This window comes from Nycticebus coucang, unplaced genomic scaffold, assembly GCF_027406575.1.
Source record: "Nycticebus coucang isolate mNycCou1 unplaced genomic scaffold, mNycCou1.pri scaffold_43, whole genome shotgun sequence".
NCBI lineage: Eukaryota > Metazoa > Chordata > Mammalia > Primates > Lorisidae > Nycticebus > Nycticebus coucang.
In genome coordinates, this window is record NW_026515577.1 from 284053 (window position 1) to 305304 (window position 21252).

At 40.0% G+C, this 21252-nt stretch overlaps 1 long non-coding RNA gene across 1 annotated transcript; it reads left to right on the forward strand.

Annotated features, from left to right (window-relative positions):
• The first annotated feature begins 17330 nt into the window (after positions 1-17330).
• LOC128579284 (uncharacterized) lies at positions 17331-20254 on the forward strand. Its single transcript, XR_008378112.1, has 3 exons — positions 17331-17421; positions 18254-18416; positions 20048-20254. It is a non-coding gene; the product is annotated as an uncharacterized LOC128579284 (long non-coding RNA).
• Positions 20255-21252: the final 998 nt, after the last annotated feature.

Consider the following 21252-nt stretch of genomic DNA (forward strand, 5'->3'; position numbering starts at 1 on the left):
GTGTGGAGAGTGAGGTCTGGGGGAGAATTTACCAAGCCAGAGCTCTTTCAGCACCAAAGCCAATTTTTAAAAAATTATATATATATATATAATATATATAAAAATATAAATTATATATAAATTTATATATTATATAATTATATACTAAATTATATATACACACCAGGTCCTGATTTCAAGAAAAAAATACATTATCAACAAATAGTACTTAATAAAAATAGAGGGAAAAGATATCTATATTGTCACATTTGCTTATGAGTATAACACATAAAAAGGAAAATCGGAGGGTAACCAGTTACCCTTAGTTAATTCTCAATGGTTTCTTTGATGCAAGTAAAATGCCATAATAAATACTGAGGAATTCAAACACAAGTATAGTGAGACATACACAGGCATCAAGTCTTCGAAAGATGAGAGCTTTCATCTGACATCTGCCATTCATTAGCTATGTGACCTATGCCAAGTTATTTATTCTCCTTGACTTTCAGCTTCCTCATCTAGATGAGCTATTAAAATAGATAATGTCATTGTGCTTGTTTTTTTAATAATATTTTGTAATCCTTTTAATCTATATAATAACCAACTGTTATAACAGAATTTCATTAGATACGATGTATATTTTTTAAAATATATTTATTTTCTTTTACTCTTAGCTGATGTGTTGACTTATACTTGTCTTTGCTGCCCAAATGTAAGAACATATTCTATGAGGTAAACAATATATCATAGGGAATGGGACAGTTTTAATACAAAAAACAAAAATTACATGGATGTCAGAATGTAATCTCTGCCTCTGTGCCAAGAAGCATAATGTTAATAACAACAAATGGCGATAATTAGGGAATAAAGACGGTAAAAGGGGGAATAAAATGGACTTGGAGCAGGAATAGCTGAGAGGCTGAGACTGGAAACAGAGAAAACTTCATATGCAGTTATAACATTCATAAACTTAGGGCAACCAGACAACCAGGCTAGAAAGCAGAAGCAGAAGAGGCTGGAAAGGCAGGCATGGCAGGTCAGATTAGACCACACAATTCACAGAAAGGAGTTTGAATTTTATCTGAAGTGGAAGTGGAATGGGGAGCTTATTGGATACTTTTACTCAATGGTTAACCAGGAAAAATAATTTCAGACTTTTCCAAGGAGAATATGAAAATTATTTCATTTAACCAAACATTATAAACATAAAGGATTTCAGGTCTACCAAAGTTTAAACACACTTTTTAAAACCACATTTAGAAATACACATGTAATCAATAAGTATCTATAAGTATATACATTAGATAAATGGATATGATAATTAGTTGGGTCATACCCTCAAGGTCAAGTTTGTATTTACAGCCCAAGTGCTATTTTTTACTTCCAAAATGTGAAATAATTCTATCAACTATTTCAAAATTATTTGGAAATGATTAATAACCCAGTTACAAGTCAAATGGATTTACTAAGAGAGAATGAACTTAATCCATGTGGATGTACAACTCAAAGAATGTTCAAAGACAAGAAGAGAACCAGAAGTCAGCGAGGGCATTCATGAAGTGGGGGGGGGATAAAAGAGCCGTGTTTGAGCGGCAGTCTCACAAGTGACAGCAATAAATGAGCTTACTTTGGGTTTCAGGAACTGTTTGGTATGCTCCAAACTTCTGTGTGAGATATAATCTTCCAAGGGACTTGATAAAAGCCAAAACATTGGGGGCTTTTAAGCCCAGACAAGATAACATATTAGGAAGGATTTTCAAGGAATCAGTTCTGCACCAGGAAGAAACTGAGCTCCATGAGGTGTTTCTCTCTTCTACTTTTCAAATGTTCAATATAATTGTAAATAATGGAGAGAGGATGATAATTCAGAATTCTTTTTATCTTCACATATACTAGGTTTCATATTTTTCCTCTCAAGGATAACCAGACTAGTACAACTCATAAAAGTGAAAATAGAACTTGCATTATACCAGTGCACATTTAGATGTATACTGAGTAAGATGACATGGAAGAAATAGATGCAATTTGCAATTGAACTTAAGGAATCCTGAGAATTGAGAGTAATCTATCAGCTCAGATTTTTCACCTATAAAATGGGAAAACTAGTGGTATATCACTACATGGTATATTTATATGTTCATCAATCTTTGGCCTATGTTTGTAACATAAATATATATCATGTCACTACCTAAATAATAAATACATGCATTAATAAATAAACACATGCATATTGTTCTGTCAAAACTCTTTCCCTAGCAAACTGAAATTGGTTTAGGCAAAAAGAAGGAAAAAAAGAGAACATGTTAGTTACCAAAACTGAAAAATCTAGAGGGTCAATCCAGATACAGGTGGATCCAGGAGCTCACATAATGTTTTCCTGAGAAAACTCTAGCCATAACTATAGTGTATAGAAGGGGTTAAGACCGTTCTGGGCATTCTGAGCAATGAAAAACAATAAAATTAACTGAAAATCAAAACATAATGTTTTATTATAAATTAGGCTGAGTTGCTAGTAACAGCAATCCACATGAAATAGAATTGAATGTCTTTTTCTAAACAATCCAAATGTGAGTGGTCCAGAACTACTCTGGAAGCTCCTTCATTGTCTGAAAGCAGGGCTACTTCCAAGTTCTTGCTGTGCCTCCCGGAGGGTGTGGCCCTTGTCCTTTTTCTCCAGGATGGAGTCCCATCCAGTAAACCCACATTCCAAGCAAAAAGAAGAAAGAAAGAAAGTGGCAACAGAACTCAAGACCACTTTCTGGGAGAAATTTCCTGAAAGCAGCTAGACTAGCTTAGACTCCCACATATCACTCAACTAACTTTGAGCTGTACTTGGAATTGTTATTCCAGGCACTTGAAAGTTGGGGGTCCTAAGGAAGAAACTGTGTATTACAGTAAGAAGCCCGTACACCCACAGCAAGACATAAGTGCCCTGATCAGGGACTTTGTGTCATTCATTTAGTGCCAGATTGTGAAATAGTTACAGTGAGTGCTCGATGAATATTTAAGAGAATAAATCAGTGAATGCAAGCATGTTTAGGGACAAAAACAACTAAAAACCTGTAATGTTATTGCAGGTTTACAAAACTTCTTTATAGATTGCAACAGCATAGAGAACAGCATAAAAGCAGCTTCTTCACAGTTCACAGATAATATGGAAAAAAAACAGGAGCTGTGAAATCGCAGATCTAGATTGCTAAACTAGGGTCACTGCTTATTAATGTTGTGATCTTTGAAGTTTATCTCATCTTGTTATCTCTGAAGGCATAAAGTTGGGTCTAAACATCTAAACTTTCAGGAGAATTTAACTGAATTAAATATGTGGAAGCACAGAATATAGTGCTTGACATATAAGCCCTTGGTCATGGTCATTTGTTTTCTTTGTTCAATTAAATTCTGTATGGCTATATAAACCTTGGCCAATTTCTCCAGCTCTCTCTCTCAAATTTACCTCCAAAAGATTCTGTTCTTTTGAATCTTATTCTTAGATGGGTTTGATTTGCGCTCAGGGCAGATACTAGAAACTTGAGTTCTACCAATTTTTAGCCCAAATCTCCCTTGGGTAGATTGTTACATGCAAATGTGTTAAAGTCAAAGTCCTCAAAATAAGCCAAATATTGGGGAAAGCCTTTTAAAAGAATGCTAAATTCTGGAATAAAACTGTTAATCACAAACATTATTTTTGTTCTTAAATATATACATGTACATAAAATAAAGCCTTTATTATAATATGAATTGTAGCTTATCATATTCTAGCACTCAGCTCCAATATACTCTGGTAGAAGAATCTAATTTGAAAAAATGAAAACAACAAAATAATGGAGAAATAATATAACATAACCTGTTTTCTAAAAATATAAACAAAATAAAACACAAACAGAAAACTCCCCCTAATTTTTAAGATCACATTTTTATTTTTTGATTGATATAATTTCAAAAAGAAAAAAAATACATGCCTGACTAAACTAAAGTAAGCCTGGTCAAGACACATTTTATCTTTGAGAATCATCTGAAGAAAGATCTGGGGCTAAGATAATCACTAAAGGTCAAATTTACTAGAAAAACTAATTCTAAAGTAGGTCAAGAATTTCTTGAAAGCAGTAGACACACTTAAAAACATCCCAGCTGTCAACTGAGAATCAAGTAACAGTGTTGATCCTGAAAAAATTTCTCACTGTCACCATGAAGTGAACTCAAAAGAACTAAGAATGTGGTCAATGCCATGAAAACTCTAAACTGCTTTTAGGATTTTTATTTTTCCATCCTTCTAAAGGTAGCATTTAATAAAATACTCTGGCTCTTTCTCAAATTCAATCATAATAAGACAGAGATTTCCAAATCCAATTTGCTATTATTTCTTCTCTGAGTTTTAAGAACCATTCATCCTTAGAACCAGTCTCGTTATCAGAAAAGGTATTTACCCATAAGTCCAATAAGTATTATGAATTTTTGAGGGAAAATAGCAACAGCTTGCAGCTGAGAGATGTCGCCTCTTACACCGAATGTGTGGACAGCCCTACAATGGCCTCAATCCCTGAGAGGTAGCTTGTCTAGCATGTGTGAAGGGGCTCTTGCTGTTTTGTTTCTTGATGGAGAAGAACCAAGAGGGAGCTGGAATTTGTTCAACACTTAGATTTACATCTAATATAACATTTTATCTGCAACAACCTGGAAAGTAGAAGTTACTAATTTGCATTTTACGTTTGAGAAATGGATGCTCCAAAGGGCTACGTGACTTGCAAAAGGTAACTCACTTAGGAAGCTATCAGATCCCAACTCAGGCAGGACTTAGTTTTTCTCAGCACACCTCTCTCTTTTCAGTAAACTGACTAAACAATGCTGCTTTCTCTAGAGTAAGCGAAGGGAAGCTGGGTAAAAGACACACTCGGTCATGAAGAAGTGACAAACCCTCTTACCAACGATCAGTAATTTTTCTAGTGTGTGAAAAATAGTTTACACAGCCCAAGGTAGTAAACGGGTATGAGCAAAGGTAATAAGACCTTTAGTTTAACCGCGCAAATCTTCCGCCCCTCACGATCTTCTCTTGCCTGCCCTCTGATGCATCCACAGCCACACAGATACCAAATCTAAACTTGTGACTGCAGAGATAGTCAAGGGAGCAAATATTTACAAACAATTCACCTCAAACCTGTAGCCAAGGGGATCAGCTTTTACATGACAGGCCCCCTCTTTTCTGGGATCAGAATAGTGGTAAACATAGCAGTAATAATACCCACCACTCCTTTAGAGCTTACTACACACTGTGATAAGGGTGTTTCAAGCACTATGTTAACTCCCAAACAACCTCTGGGGTATGGGCTCCTTTTCACAGGTGTAGATGATATGGCTTAAGAGGTAAGCGGCGCAGCTGAGGTCACGCAGCTGGTGATGTCAGTGTGTGCTAGAGAGCTGATCTGCCCGACACCCGAATTCGTCCACATTGATTGGTGCTTTGTCCTCTTACCCTTCCAGTGTCCCGGTCCTCTTTCACTCTCACCCTCCCAGGGATGGCCTTATTCAGGCTTTACAAGGGGTGCTACAGAAATCACACACAGGAAATTTTCTCTAACTTATGCCCTGATTATTTTCTATAATTTATACAATTTATATAATTTAAACAATTCTTTTACTTCTACTAGCATTTCCTCTAATTGAGATTAGCTTTCTTCCCACTTACCACCTTTTCAAACTCTACATAATCTAAAACGTGTTTAAAATATTTAAAAGTCTTGATAAAATCAGAGGAAAGATGTAGGCTTCACCCCCAGTCTCTCTGAAGCAATATAATTCACAAACAAAAGAAACCCACTCACAAGAGAGGCAACATTCTTTTCCTCTTCACAGCCTTATTTATCTCCTTTGGAAGACTTTCCAGGTGCTTTTGTTAGAGACACGTCTTAGTCTCTTTCCCTTTTTACTACATTAGCAGATTCTCATTTATTTTCAGTCTTGTTATCAGCATTTATTCCTATCTTAAAAGCAGAGTTAGGAGTTCTCTGTCCCTTTAGACCTTATAAGATAGTATAAATGTAATTCTATTGAGACTTATGCCTTATTCAACTTTTTTTTTTTTAACTCAGCTTGCATGTCAGAATCAAATCATTTCAGTGTTAATTGATTGGAAATACTGTATACTAGTTCCAAACGAGAAGTAAAAGTTGATGCGTTCAATCTTGTTTCTAGAGACACATATTACCACATCCATGTGGGAAATTCTATTTTTAGGGAAGGTAAAAATGGAAATAGCCAGGTGAATTTCGTGGTGTGTCACTTCAATGGATGGGTGTCAGAAATGTGGAATACAGTTGTCTTTTTTCACAGAGGCTCTTGGACCCTGTTGTTCTGTGTTATGAATCTCTAAGGTAATCAAGCTAGATCCTGCCAAGTCTCACTTGATAATCTCCCTCTTACTGTCCCAGCCCTTTTGTTTATACATTCTACTCTACCCATCAGTGGAAGGATCCACAGACATGTCCCACAGTATTTTAAAATGAGAATATCGTGTGACCTCGGAAAATTTAACTGACAATGTTTAAAGCATATAACTTGGGCGAGATGTAAGCATTCCACATTGTATATCAAATCAGCACATTGTAGCTCATAAATGCATTAATATACACAGCTATGATTTAGTAAAGAATTTTTAAAAAATAAAATACAACCTCTGTTACTGACAGGAAACTTCCCTGTTTATCCCACCACTCATCTTGATCACTTCAATCACAGGATGACTTCCTTTTCACTGCTGAACATAGCCTCTCTAATTTGAGTGTAAAGGAGTTTCTAAATCACTTGCATTTCCTTTTCACCTTTGGAGAGTAAATACACTATAGAAACTTGAGAATTGCTTGTAAAATTAAAATGAAGCAAGTAATGTTTCAATGATATGACTTTGTTCTATTTTTATTTTTATTGTTTTTAACCCAATGAAATAGAAGATCTTCAGTTATATCTCAGGCACTCCTAGAAGACAGAAAACACTTAGCAGCCAAAGTGAAAAAACTGTCTTAGGTGGGAGGTTTTCAGTCACACCTTTGATATAAATCGACCAGAAAGCCTCAGGAAACAAGACCAGGGTGTTAGCTCACTGGCCTGGAATCATCTGTCTGGGGGCCTCGTGCAGCGCTTCTAAAAAGTCAAATAAGGACGGCAGGTAGTTTCTGTCCTGGAGGATCCCAGCTGGGAAAGCGGGAAGCTTCTGTTGTCATGGATAATCTGATATTTCTGGCACACTTGCCAGCTAGAAAATACATGTTAAATCCTTGCTATATAGAACAGTCATGTTTTCAGGATTACTAGGGGAAGATCAGAGCCCTAAATATTCACTAATTGGATTCCAAATAGATGATCTGATGTCTGTGACATTAGAGTACCAACATAGAGGGAAAAAAATCAAATCTGTCTGTCCTTTTCTCACGTGAAAAAGAATTTCCATTTTTTCCAGATTTAGGAGAGTGTAACAGGAGTAGCATATGTTTTTCTAATAAGCACCCATTAGCAGCACCTTAAAACGTCTTTTACACGGCTCTAGGAGAAGTTTGACCTTAGCCAGGTGTCCCGCATTCTGGAGCCTTAAAAGATTACATTTTCCCCCAAATAAGTATTCCATGTTCCTAATAGGTCAAAACATTCATCCTCTGCAGCAAATATCTTCCTGAAACCAAAACCATAAAAAGGACCCATTAAGAAAAACACACGCACACACCCCAATTTCACTAATGAATACAATCCAACAATACTCAAAATCCTAGCAAATAGAATACAGGTGTGGGACGGCGCCAGCGCCCGGGCACGCTGCGGCGGGTGACAACGGTCCCCTCGTCAGTCTCACCTCACGGGCTGCCGTGGTGACAACCGCTGCGGATCCCCCGTTCCTCGCCGCCTTTGCCTCCAGTAGCCCCGCGTCCCGGCCAACTCTCCGCCTCCGTCAGCCGCCGCCTGCCCGACTGCGCACAACGTAACCGCGTCACGTGACCCGGCGCTGGAAGACGGCGTCCCTGCGCACGTCGGACAGCCGAGGCGCCTCAAGCCAGCGCGGGCTCCACAGTGGCCCTGGGCCAGGAGGCGGTGCTCGCCGCAGCCCCAGTGCCGGCCCTTCCCGGGGACCGACGCCAACTTGGTCCTCCAGAGACTGCGCGACCGGCAGTGGCTGGAGGCGGTGTTCGGGACCCCGCGGCGAGCCTGCCGGATGCTGCAGCGCACTCACGCCAGGCCCAGCTTAGGCGAAGTGCGCGCGCGGTTGCGCGCGGTACTGTGCCTGGTGCCGCAGCTGCGCGGCCTGAGCCAGGCCCTGCGGGAGGCCGTGGCGGACGGCTGCGCCTGGACCCTACTGCACGACCAAGCCGCGCCGCTGTGTGCCCAGCAGGCCGAGCGACTGCAACCGCTGACCCAGGCCACCTATCTGGACGAGGCGCGGCGGAGGCTGGAGGGTCCGGCGCCGCCAGCTGAGGCTTCCCGGGAGGGCTCGGGAACTGAAGGTCGACCGGGAGGAGAAGGCCAAACTATCGGCCCGGCAGCGCGTGGCGCTGGGGATTGATGCTGCGCCAGGAACGGTCGTCGCGCGCGGTCAGGCCGGCTGGAGGGGTCCCAGACGCACAGCTCACAGCGCTGGGTTACGTGACGCGGTCACGTGGCGCGCAGTCGGGCTGGCGGCGGCTGACGGAGGCGGAGACTTGGCCGCGACGCGGGGCTGCTGGAGGCCGAGGCGGCGAGGCACCGGGGAGCCGCAGCGGTTGTCACCACGGCAGCCGGTGAGGTGAGACTGATGTGGGGACCGTTGACACCCGCCGCAGCGCGCCGGGCGCTGGCGCCGTCCCACAACTGTATTCTATTTGCTAGGATTTTGAGTATTGTTGGATTGTATTCATTAGTGAAATTGGGGTGTGTGCGTGTGTTTTTCTTAATGGGTCCTTTTTATGGTTTTGGTTTCAGGAAGATATTTGCTCCAGAGGATGAATTGGGAGTGTTCTTTCCTTCTCAATGTTTTTGAATGGATTCTGCAGCATAGGTATGAGCTCTTCTTTGAATGTTTGTTTAAATTCTGCTGTAAAATCATCTGGTCCAGGACTTTTTGTTGTCGTTATTAGAAGCTGTTTTATTTTTGCGATTACTGTGCTTGATATCGGTCTGTTCAAGAGTTCTAATTCTTCCTGGTTAGGTCTAGGTAGGTAGTATAATTCCAGGTATTAGTCCATTTCCTCCACAATGTCAAATTTCTGGGCATAGCAATTTTTGTAGCAATCAGAGATAATCTCTTGTATTTCTGCGACATCTATTGTTATTTTCCCTCTTTCATTTCTCAGTGAGGTTATTAGAGATCTTACTTTTCTGTTTCTAGACTAGCCAAAGTTTTATCATTTTTTAATTTTTATCAATTTTATTTATTTTAAGGAACCAACTCTTTGTTTTCTTAATCTCCTGAATGGTTCTTTTGTTCTCAATTTCATTTTCTTCTGCTCTGATTTTGGTTCTTTCCTTCTGCTAGGTTTGGGATTGGATAGCTCTTTCTTTTCCAGTTCCTAGAAATGATGCATTAGATTGTTGATTTGTGCTTTTTAAATTATTGGCTGTGGGCATGTAATGCAATAAATTTCCCTCTTATGACTGCTTTCTCAGTATCCCAGAGATTTTTCATCATCATTTTGTTAGACAAATCTAATGATTTTTCTCCTTTGTTTTCTCCCTGAAATAGTTGTCTTTCGCGTAAGATCATTTAGTTTTTATGATTTGGGGAATGAAAGGTTTTGTTGGAAATGAGTTCGACCTTGATTCCATAGTAATCTGTAAGCTACAAGGTATAATTTCTATTCTTTTAAATTAGGCGAGGTTTGATTTGTGTCTTAGGATGTGGTCAGTTTTGGAAAATTATTCATGAGCTAATGAAGAGAATGTGTATTTGGTAATATCGGGGTGGTATGTTTTGTAGAGTCATGTTAAAGTCGATCGTTTCTTTGCTCAGTTTGTGTTTGGAGGGTCTGTCCAGTTCTGTCAATAGGGTGTGAAGTCCCCATAAATTATGCTGTTATAGGATATTATATTGTTCAGACTTGTTAGAGTTCATTTTGTAAATCTGGAAACATTTAATGAATTTGGGTGCATAAAGACTTGGGCTTGAGATGTCTTCTGGTATTGTTCCCTTGACAAGAAAATAGAGTACTTTATTGTTATCATTCCTTATCTTTTGTGGTTTGAAGCCCAGTGTATCTTGAAATTGTGACCCCTGCTTTCTTTTGATTTCCATCTGCCTGAAATATTGATTTCTAATCCCTCGACCTGAGTCTTGTTTTGTCCTTAGCTGTTAAATATGTTACCTGAGGACAGCATAGAGTTGGCTTGTGCTTTTGATCCAGTCATCTGGTCTGTGTCTCATTAGTGGGTAATTCAAGCCATTCACTATGGCTTGACTATGATGGATTTGTGTTTGTCTTTTGTGAAGGTTGCCACCTACATTTATCACTTGTACCATTGAGGAAGTTAGGCTATGACCTTTAATTTCTGTGTGTCTTTGCTTGTGGTACATTGTTATGTTTGATGTGTAATATTACTCTGGAATACTTCCTGGACAGGTGGTCTTATAGTGGCAAATTTCTTCAATGCTTACTTGCAAGGAAAACATTCGATGTATCCATTGAATATGGAACTTAGTTTCATAGAATACAGAATCCTAGGCAGGGAGTTGTTGTGTTTGAGTATATTGAAAATGAGAGTCCTATCTATTCTAGCTTGTTGTTCTTCAGCTGAGAAATCTGCTGTCACTCTGATGGAATTGTCCTTGTAGGTCAACTGGTGCTTATTCCTGGTGGCCTTCAAAATTTTCTATTTCATTTTGGCCAAGTTTTTTACAATGTGTCTAGAAGATGCTCTGTTTGAATTGAGATAAACTGGGCTTTGATATTTCTCAACGGACTTTCTCTGAATCTTTGGTAATACTTAAACATTTTTCATTTATGATATCCTCCAATAGGTCTTCTGTGCCTATAATTTGTATGTTTATAAACTTTATAAAATCCCATAATTCTCTAAGATTGCTATTCTTTTACTCTCCTGGATTTGTTTGTTTGTTTTGTTTTTTGAGATAGACTGTCACTTTGTCACCTGAGGTAGAGTGCCGTGGTGTCGTAGCTAATAGGAACCTCAAACTCTCGGGCTCATGCAATCCTCTTGCCTCAGCCTCCCAAGTAGCTGGGACTACAGGCGCCCACCACAATGCCTATTTTTAGAGATGAGGTCTCACTCTGGCTCAGGCTGGTCTCAAACCTGTGAGCTCAAGCAATCCACCCTCCTTGGCCTCACAGAGTGCTAGGATTACAGGTGTGTGCCATCACACCTGACCTTTACTCTCCTCTTTTCTGCCTCATTTAATAAGTGAGTTAGCTCAAGAGCCTTGTCTTCAAGTTCTAAGATTCTTTCTTCTTCAAGGTTTATGCAGTTATTGAAATTTTCTATTGCATTTTTAAACTCCTTGAATGACTCCTTCAATACTTTGAACTCTTTTCTAATTTCATCATGTCTTTTGATTGTTTCTTGGGTCAGTTTTTTTATTTCAGTTTGGTGACTTTCCACTTGCCCTTTAATTCTCTTCATCACTTTGGACATCTATAATCTAAATTCTTTTTGTCTTTTCATCTTTGACAGCAGCTTGGTAATCCCTTGCAGAATTGGTCTATTCTAGTTTTTCAAGTTGATATAATTTTTATTTGTTGGATCCTCTGCACGTGTTGTTACTTCTTGTTATTTTCTTCCCCTACTTAACTTTTCGCACTTCCTAGTTGTCCTTAAGCCTCTTTGTTTCTGTGCTTTGAGATTAAAGTTGTCTTTTGGGCGGTGCCTGTGGCTCAGTGAGTAGGGCGCCGGCCCCATATGCCGAGGGTGGCGGGTTCAAACCCGGCCCCGGCCAAACTGCAACAACAACAAAAAAAATAGCCAGGCGTTGTGGCGGGCACCTGTAGTCCCAGCTACTCGGGAGGCTAAGGCAAGAGAATCTCGTAAGCCCGAGAGTTAGAGGTTGCTGTGAGCCGTGTGATGCCACGGCACTCTACCAAGGCAGTACAGTGAGACTCTGTCTCTACAAAAAAAAAAAAAAAAAAAGTTGTCTTTTGGTACAAGGATTAAAAAATGAAAAGGAAGGAGAGTAAAAGAATGAGAAAATGAGAGATAAAAAGAAGAAAGCTAATGATGATAATTGTAACAGGCCATGCATAGTGAAGCATACCAGCAATTATCAGTGATCTGGTGGCTCTAGGGCAGGTGTATTACCCAAAGTTAGATGATTCTGACCAGCCTTATCCAGAGTGAGACCCTACTTCCATCAAATATGGAAAAAACAAACAAACCAACAAAAACATGAACTTTAGTGAGGAACAGCTGTTGCAACTCCTCAGGAGGTCAAAGCAGGGATTTCCAAATCCAGGTGTTGAAGGCCACCATGAGCCAGACCATTGCTGCAACACTGCCATGGAGGCCTTAGAGAAATGGTCTTCCAAAAAACCAAACACAAAACACACTCAAAAGAGAGAGATTATCTTGATTGTTACTTAAGGGATTTATGAGAGAAAGATTAGAAAAGTAGAAAAATAAACAAAAAGAAAAAGAAATGGAGAAGAGAATAGAAATAGTATAAAGTTAAAAAAAAGGAAAAAAATCAAAAATACATGTATTGCATGGTCTGTAAGTAATGCTCCCAGATTAGGAAAAGCAAAAGAAAAAGAAAAAACCTTTTCTTCCTAATGACAATACGTGGCACTTCTTGGTTAAGAGGGGGGAAAAAAAACCCCAGTACTCTGTATTCTGCATGTGGTAGAGGTGGGATGTTATCAGCTAGTTGCCAAAGAGATCCAGTCTTGTTTTCCTGATTCATTGATGTTATTCTGGGCTTGGTAGCTAACTGTATGAGAGATGAATCCCCATGGGGGTGGTAGAGGCAAATTCTTGAAGCTTATGCCAGACTATGAGGTGGGGAGGCAGGGAAGACTCTGCCATCCAAACAGTTCCCTGCAGCCACAGATGGAGCAGTGTCGTAGGCATAATCTGCTCACCTCTGCCCATGTGTCCAAGGAAGTCAGCCCTGGGGTAGCTCCAACTGCTGGAGTCAGAAGCATTAACATAATGGGGTACTGTGAGGCTGCTCCAAGCCTGGCTCCCTTGGGTGTCAGCCAGCTCAAGGTTTTAGCATTATCCACACCTGCCCTGTCAGTCTCCCTAGGCAATGGGGACCAGGCTGCCAGGCCTCCCACTGAACAGGCTCCAGGACCAGATCTGCCCAGCCAGTGGCAGTAAAATGATAGCCTGGGTTCAGGCCTCTGGCTTTGTCCCTAAGAGGCAGAATATGCTCTCTCCAAGCCTTGAACAAAAGGCAGCTTCTGTGCACCTGAACGTCCTGTGGGACCTATATTCCTGCTTATTTCGTATCAGTCTTCAGGCATGGATGGACAGGCCCTCTCAGAGTTCAGTTCAATTCCCAGTCCACTCCTACAGAATGCCATGGTGTGGTGTGGGGAAATCACCTGCAAAATTGATCCCCCAGGGATTCCACATGCAGGCTCTCTCTCTCCCTGGGTTGCTGCAGTCCTTTGCATCTGCTTTTCATGCGTGCCTCTCACCCTTCTTAACGTTTTACTCCTGGTACTCCATTCTGTCTCACTGTGCCTTTGCAATGTTGTTTCTGGACAGGACAATCCAGATGGAGGCACCTAGAGACTCCGCTCATCAATTTGACTGAGATCAGCTGATGAAGAAATGTCTCTAGTCTGTCATCATGGAGCCTCCCTTTCTTTATTCTTTTTAAAACCCATCTGGGTATTTATGGACTGAAAATAGATTAGAAGATTTTTTATATTTTCACAAAAATAAATGGATTATTTTGTTTCAACGTATTACTGGTGTAAAAATATTTCATGTTACATGGATCATTTTTGTGATGCTACAGTCCTGACTATAGGTATGCCCATCACTCATATGGTATTCATAGTACCCACTAGGTTGGCTTAGTCCATTTGCCTCCTTCCCTCTACCCCTTTCTCTTGGTTGATTTCCACAGACTTTTACTTCCTTCTATGCACATGTGAGCTCATCAGTAGCTCCCATTTAATAGTGACTGTATGTGGTGTTTGTTTTTCATTCTTGATGTATTTTACTTAGAAGGATGGTCTCTGGTGCCATACAGATTGTTGTAAAAGGTATTAATTTATCATTTTTTGTGGTTGAGTAGTACTCCATGGAATACATATACAACATTTAATTAGTCCACTCATGAATTTGTCAGTACTTGGTTTGTTTCCACATATTGGCAATAATGAATTGTGCTGCAATAATCGTTCAAATGCAGGTATCTTTTTGGTAAAATAATTTCTCTTCTTTTGGGGAAAATAACTAGTAGTGGGACTACTGGGTCAAATTGTAGGTCTACTTTTAGTTCTTTGAGAAAACGTCATTCTCATTTTCATAGAAGTTTTACAAATTTGTGCTCTAACCAACAGCATACAAAAATGCCTTTCTCTCTGTGTCCATGTCAGCACCTATTGATTTGGGAATTTTAATAAATTCCATTGTAACTGGAGTAAGGTGATAATGTCATTGTGAATTTAATTTGCATTACCCTAATAGGTCATGAAATTGAATATTTTTTCACATGTTTAATGACCATTTTTTCTTATTTTGAGAATTGTCTTTTCATGTTTTTTGCCCACTTGTTTATAAGATGGTTTGTCTTTTCCTGTTGGTCGCTTGAGTTATTTGTAAATTCTAGTTACTAGTCCTTTATTGGAAGTGTCATTTGTGACTATTTCTTCCATTCTGTTGGTTGTCTATTTTGATCTGTTAATTGCGTCTGTAGCAGTGCAGACGCTTTTTAGCTGAAACAAATCCCAGTTTTGGTTTTGTCATGATTGCCTTTGGGGTCTTTTTCTTAAATTCTTTGCCTAGAATCATATTTAGAAGAGCTTTTTCTACATTTTCCTCCAGAATACTTATGATTTTGTGCCATAAATCTTTTGTATATCCTGAGTTTGAGTGGTGAGGACTAGTGGTCCTACTTCATTCTGGTGCATGTAACAATCCAATTTTCCCAGAGCCATTTATTAAATAAGGCTTCTTTTCCCCAGTGTATGTTATTGCCTGCTTTGTCAAAGATAACTTTGTTGAAGGTAGGTGGTTTTATATCTGGGTCCTCTGTTCCATTGGTGTATTTCCATATTTTTGTAGAAATACCATGCTGTTTTTGTTAAACTACAAGGCTATAGTTTCATAGTATGGCTGCAAGTGTGGCACTGGGAGTCCTACAGATTTGTTCTTTTGCTTAAGATTCAGGCTCTTTTATGGCTCCAAACAAAGTATAAAATATTTTTTTTCTTTATCTGTGAATTATGACTTTGGCAAATTGATGGAGATTGCATTGCATTTATTAATCACTTTAGGTAGTATTGATATTTTAACATTATTGTGTCTACTAAGTCAGGATATTTGTTTATATCCTCTGCGACTTTTTTGTTCAGAGGTTTCTGCCTTAATTACTATTGTCACCTCTGCTAAGGAAAGAGTTGGGCAGTTACTCTGCTCGTGGACTTCTGATTTCCCCTCTGAACCACAACATAGAGGTGGGACATGATTAGAAAATCACTGGGATTTCTTCTGCTAAATTCAGTCTGTAACTGAGCACATGGTGAGCACGAGGTACACCACTACACACCTGTAAGGCACTCTGGAGACTTCTGGGCTGAGCCAGCAGGGCACGGTCCTTAGGACTTGGTGTCTGTGCAACATTCAGGCTTCAGTGCAGTTCGGAGTTTAGGACTTTGAAAGGCAAGTGAGCTCATTTTTATTTCGTTGGGGGAATTACTTATTCTGTTCAGCCTATGGCACATGAATGGCTTTTAGTGACCTAAAAACAAATCTCTTTTGCGGATGAGGAGGGAAGGAAAATTTTTCACTTATGAATCATGTGTGTACACATGCATACGCACATTTTTGTGTATAAAATGCGATAGTTTATCTGTGTAAACGGATACACATGGGTGTATCTGGTCCGTCTCTCAGCGCGCGCACACACATACACACACACACACACACACACACACACACACACACACACACACACACACACACACACTACCACATGCCCTAAAAAGTACTAGCTTGCCTCCTGTTAATTCAGAATTACTGATGCTTTGGAAAATGGCTGAGGGTTTAAGTGTGGACTTTAAGCAGCTTATCAAGTAAACATTTGGTAGGAGTGATAAGCTGATTAAAACATATTCTGTTTATTAAAGGAGATTCTCTTTGGTCTTAAACTAGAAAACCAGGAGTGAGCTACTACACCTGGCCCTATTTTCCTTTTTTTTAATGACAGTTTCAAGGAAAGAAAAATGTTTTCTGTGATGCAAAAAAAAACAATTTTAGACCCTATCTCAATTACTTTACATTCTTGGAAATTACAAACAATCTTTGTTTCAACCAATTATAAAATTCCTAATAAAAGTAACAGCTGAGGGCAGCTAAGCCCCAGCTTCTACACATCATCTCACTGAGTTCTCATGATGGCCCCAGGAGGCAAGTGTTACTGTCACCCCAGTGTTACACATAGAGCTTGGTGATAACCCAGGTCCTCGGCCTGGCAGAATCAGGTCTAACTTCTACCTTGCCTGACTCCATGTTCTTAATCCCTTAGAGACTATAGTCTCATAGGCCATACAAATTAGTAAAATTTGCTTTCTGTATTCTGCATAGTTGGGTCCTAAAGTGAATAGAGGGTCTTCTCAGTATAGACTCTGGAAAAATCTGTGGTTTGACAGCCAATTCCACTGCTTTTAAAAATACAGCATCAGGCCTGGCATGGTGGCTCATGCCTGTAATCCTATCACTCTGGGAGGCCAAGGCAGGTCATTCGCTTGAGCTCAAGCAACTTGAAACTCTTGGGCTCAAGCGGTCTCCTTGCCTCAGCCTCCCCAGTAGCTGGGACTACAGGTGCCCACTACAACGTCCAGCTATTTTTAGAGATGAGGCCTCACTCAGGCCTTACTCAGGCGACTGTGAGCTACGACACCACAGCACTCTACCAAGAGAGACAAAGTAAGACTCTGTCTCAAGAAAAATAAGTAAAATGAAATAAAAGTATACCATCTTCTCTCATGCTGGGTGGGTTGTAAATTACGTATTTCATTAACCACTTAGTCAATCATTTGTAATCCCAGATATTAACCTTGGTTCACGTGATGGTGTACATCTTTGCTCTCTATTCTGGATTATATAATTTTGTTGCTTGGAAGAGGCAACGACTGGAAACCAAACCTTCCATATTATTGACAATCAAACTAACGGGAGACCTTAATTTTCTGCCAGCTCACAAGAGTGGTAACAAGTAGCCAAAAGGAGAATAAGAAAACTGAGCGAATCCTCAAAGAGAGTCGGGACCTGGCACGTTCATCGAGAGGCTGCAGAGGAACGTCCAAGGTAGTGTGAGCAGTGTCTGGTTTGGGGACTCTGTGCTGTTCTAGAAAGAAGAGTCACATTTGCATTCAAATGTACAGCTGTGTGTGTCTTGTGCTGGGCTTCCTGGAACCAAAAGACTGGCATATGCCACAGTTTGGGGATCTTGAAATGTCCAGGCCGTAGTGTTTGAGAATTTTAGCTTTTAAAAAATGCATGTTTCTTTTTAAATTTTCTGTATCATGGCTAATTCTCAAGCCCCATTATGGTAAAGTCAGATATCTCCCCATCCATTTGCACAAAGTAGGAGCTGGTACGATTTGGGGCTTCCATTTGGTGCCAGCATTTATCCTCCACATTGGAGTAAATTTAGTCACTCCTCAGTGGGATCTAATCTGGCTTTTAGCATGCTATTTTCAATTTTCTGGCTGCTAGAATCATATTTTTGCTTTTCTTTTTGGATTATGGTAGAATGGCTTAAAAGTATAGAATCCTATGCAAGTCCGACTTTGTAGGACAAAGGTAAGAAAATTATTAAAACAAATCATATTAATAATACTATGAAGTATCAGTAGTTTCTTCATGTGCTATTAAGTTAAATAATTATTTATTAAGAACTTTTATGTGTCAACGTCTGTGCCAGGTACACACAATGGACCCTGCCCTTAGGGAGATGGTGAGTACTTGGCAAGACTCACATTCAATAAACTGGTTATCCTAAGTCCCTGGCCAGGCCTGGAGGTCCAGCCCAGCTTAGGTGAACAGAACATCACTTATCAAAGAGGGCTCTAAGTTTTTCATTTATTTCTGTTCACTTTTGAGAGATTTATTATATAATTGATGATTTTCTCCATAGAAACGGTTGAAAAGGCAACAACTTTGAATCAGACTTTGTATGAAGATTTCCAGCTGCCCAGCTTGATGCTTGAGAATATGCAGCAGAACATTTCATCTTTGCTCAAAACCATACAGAAAAGGCACTTCATGCAGTTGCACCAAAATGTCACCCTGGAACTCAAGTAAGTTCCCAGGGACAGAAGCTTGGGTGTTATCTCCAAAGGAGAAGAAGGCATAATGGAAAGAACAGTGTGGCCTGGGGGTGGGATGTCAGAAGAGAGGAAAAGGGTCCCTGTATTCAAGTAAGTTAGATGGGGACAGACCCCTCTAACTATATGGGACACTAGTGTTGTGGCGGAACACAGTTTCAAAAAGACTGTTGCATTCTGTTAACTGAACACAAAAGAAAAAGCCAACAAAATGTTCTGAGGGTTTTATTAATCCTGTCCCTGCCACTGAAGGACTGTCACTTCATCTCGTTGTTGAGAGAGTAAAGTCACGTCATACGTGAAAATTTGACCTCATCTTAAACTTCCTCAGACAGATACCTTATTTTTTTCTTTCTTTATTATTTATTTATTTATTTGAGACAGAGTCTCACTCTGTTCATGTGGGTAGAGTGCTGTAGCATCATAGCTCACAGCAACTTCAAACTCTTGGCCTCAAGTGATTCTCTTGCCTCAGCCACATGAGTAGCTTGGACTACGGGCGCCCACCACAATGTTCAGCTATGTTAGAGATGGGGGTCTCACTGTAACTCAGGCTGGTCTCAAACTCTTGAGTTCAGGCCATCTTCCCACCTCTGCCTCCCACAGTGCTAGGATTACAGACATGAGCCACCATCCCCAACCCAAGATACCTTATTTAATGATAAGGAATGACAGATTCATGATCAGACAGTAGAGAAATATATTGGTTTTATTTGTGTTCTTCATGTATCTATTTTAGATCTTATTACCTGTTTCATAGACCAACATCTTTATAATAAGTAGAAGTTATAAGTATGTGTAAATAGTCCTAATATTATTCTAATGATGTCAGAGTTAAAATATATATCCTTGAAAAATACTGTCAGATATGACTTGACCCAGAGATCTGGTATCTGTGAAAGGTGAGGATGTTTTATAAGGAATTTTCCATGCAGTTTTTCCAAGTTCTCCTGACCAATTGAAGCAGAGAGTTAATGGGCTGTATTCAACCACTGCAAGAATTTGTTGTATGAAGTTTATTCACACTGCCATGAATTCAAAGTTAATTTAACTAAACAATTTGGTAGCATACTTATAAAGAAATAGGAGAAAATCTTTCCATTTCCTAATGCTTACTTTTATCATGGTAAAAATTATATCTTTTTAGCAATTTGAATTTGAAAGTTTTTATAAAATCTGTTTCTTAAGTAGATATAGAAAACCGTTTATATCATATAAATAAACTGGTGAATTCACAGCAAATCACTGATTAGCCTCCTGTTAATCTCTGATCATATTCTGATGAAAGATTGCAGTTCCTAACATTAACACAGATTGTAGTCCTAATTTTCTAAATCCAGATTCACTGAGACTATGTATTTCGATTCCATTACTAAAATGTGTTAGGAATTTTGTGAATAAAAGTAATTTGTTAAGGATAAAGTGTAAATCTTCCATATCTGTAGCTATCTTGGAAAAATAGTTTCCATGCTTAAACAGTTATGCTGTGTCACGATTTCAGGGAGAAACATGGTATGAATATGTAAAAATTCCTTCTGCTGTCATGTGAAAGAACAAGTTTTGCTGTTCATTTGCTTACTGTGGGGACTATTCACATTTATCAGGGCTGCTCAAGACTTACTGTCATAAATTCAGAAAGCATACCAGAAGCCACAGGAAGAGTTGGAAGTGTTGAAAGAAATAGCAAGCCGGCTCCTGGCCGAGCACAGTGGACAGCTGCAGGCGGCCAGGACACTAGTGAAGGACGCAGAGGGAAAGAGCCAGGAAAGCGACCGTCTGCTGCTCGTGGCCAGCGCCAACCTGAGAGAGTTTGAGGTGAGTCTGACATGTTCCATCCTGCATAGTTAGAACTGGCAATCAAATTCTCCTGTGTCAACATCATTTTTAGCTTCTTAAAACTTTGAACCCCAACACTAACTTACCTTACTTGTATATTTTTCTTTCTTTCTGTTTTTCTTTCTTTCTTTCTTTTTCTTTTTAAACAGAGTCTCACTTTGTCACCCTCAGTAGAGTGCTGTGACATCACAGCTCATGGCAACCTCAAACTCCTGGGCTCAAGTGATCCTCTTGCCTCAGTCTCCCAAATAGCTGGGACTATAGGTGCCCGGCACAATGCCCAGCTGTTTTTAGAAATGGGGTCTTTTTTTTTTTTTGAGACAGAGTCCCACTTTGTCACCCTCAGTAGAGTGTCATGGGGTCACAGCTCACAGCAACCTCCAACCTCCAACTTTTGGGCTTAAGTGATTCTCTTGCCACAGCCTCCCAAGTAGTTGGGACTACAGGAGCCTGCCACAATGCCCCGCTTTTTTTTTTTTTTCCATTGTAGTTGTCATTGCTGTTTTTTTTAGCTGACCAGGGCTGGGCTTGAACCTACCACCTTGGTATTTGGGGCCAGCACCGTACCCGCTGAGCCACAGGGACTAGAAATGGGGTCTTGCTCTAGCTCAGGCTAGTCTCAAACTCCTGAGCTCAATCGACCTAATTTGGCCTTCCACAGTGCTAAGATTACTAGCACAGTGAGTCACTGTGCCCTGTACCATTATATATTTATTTTTTTGGACAGTCTTAACTCTGTTGACCTGGGTTGAGTGACATGACAACTGGATCAAAAAAATAGCCAGGCATTGTGGCAGGCACCTGTAGTCCCAGCTACCTGGGAAGCAAGAGAATCGCTAAGCCCAAGAGTTTGAGTTTGCTGTGAGCTGTGATGTTATAACACTCTACTGAGGGCAACATAGTGAGACTCTGTTTCCAAGGAAAAAAAAAAAGAAAGAAATTACATTAACCTTGTGTTCAAAATGTAAATGTG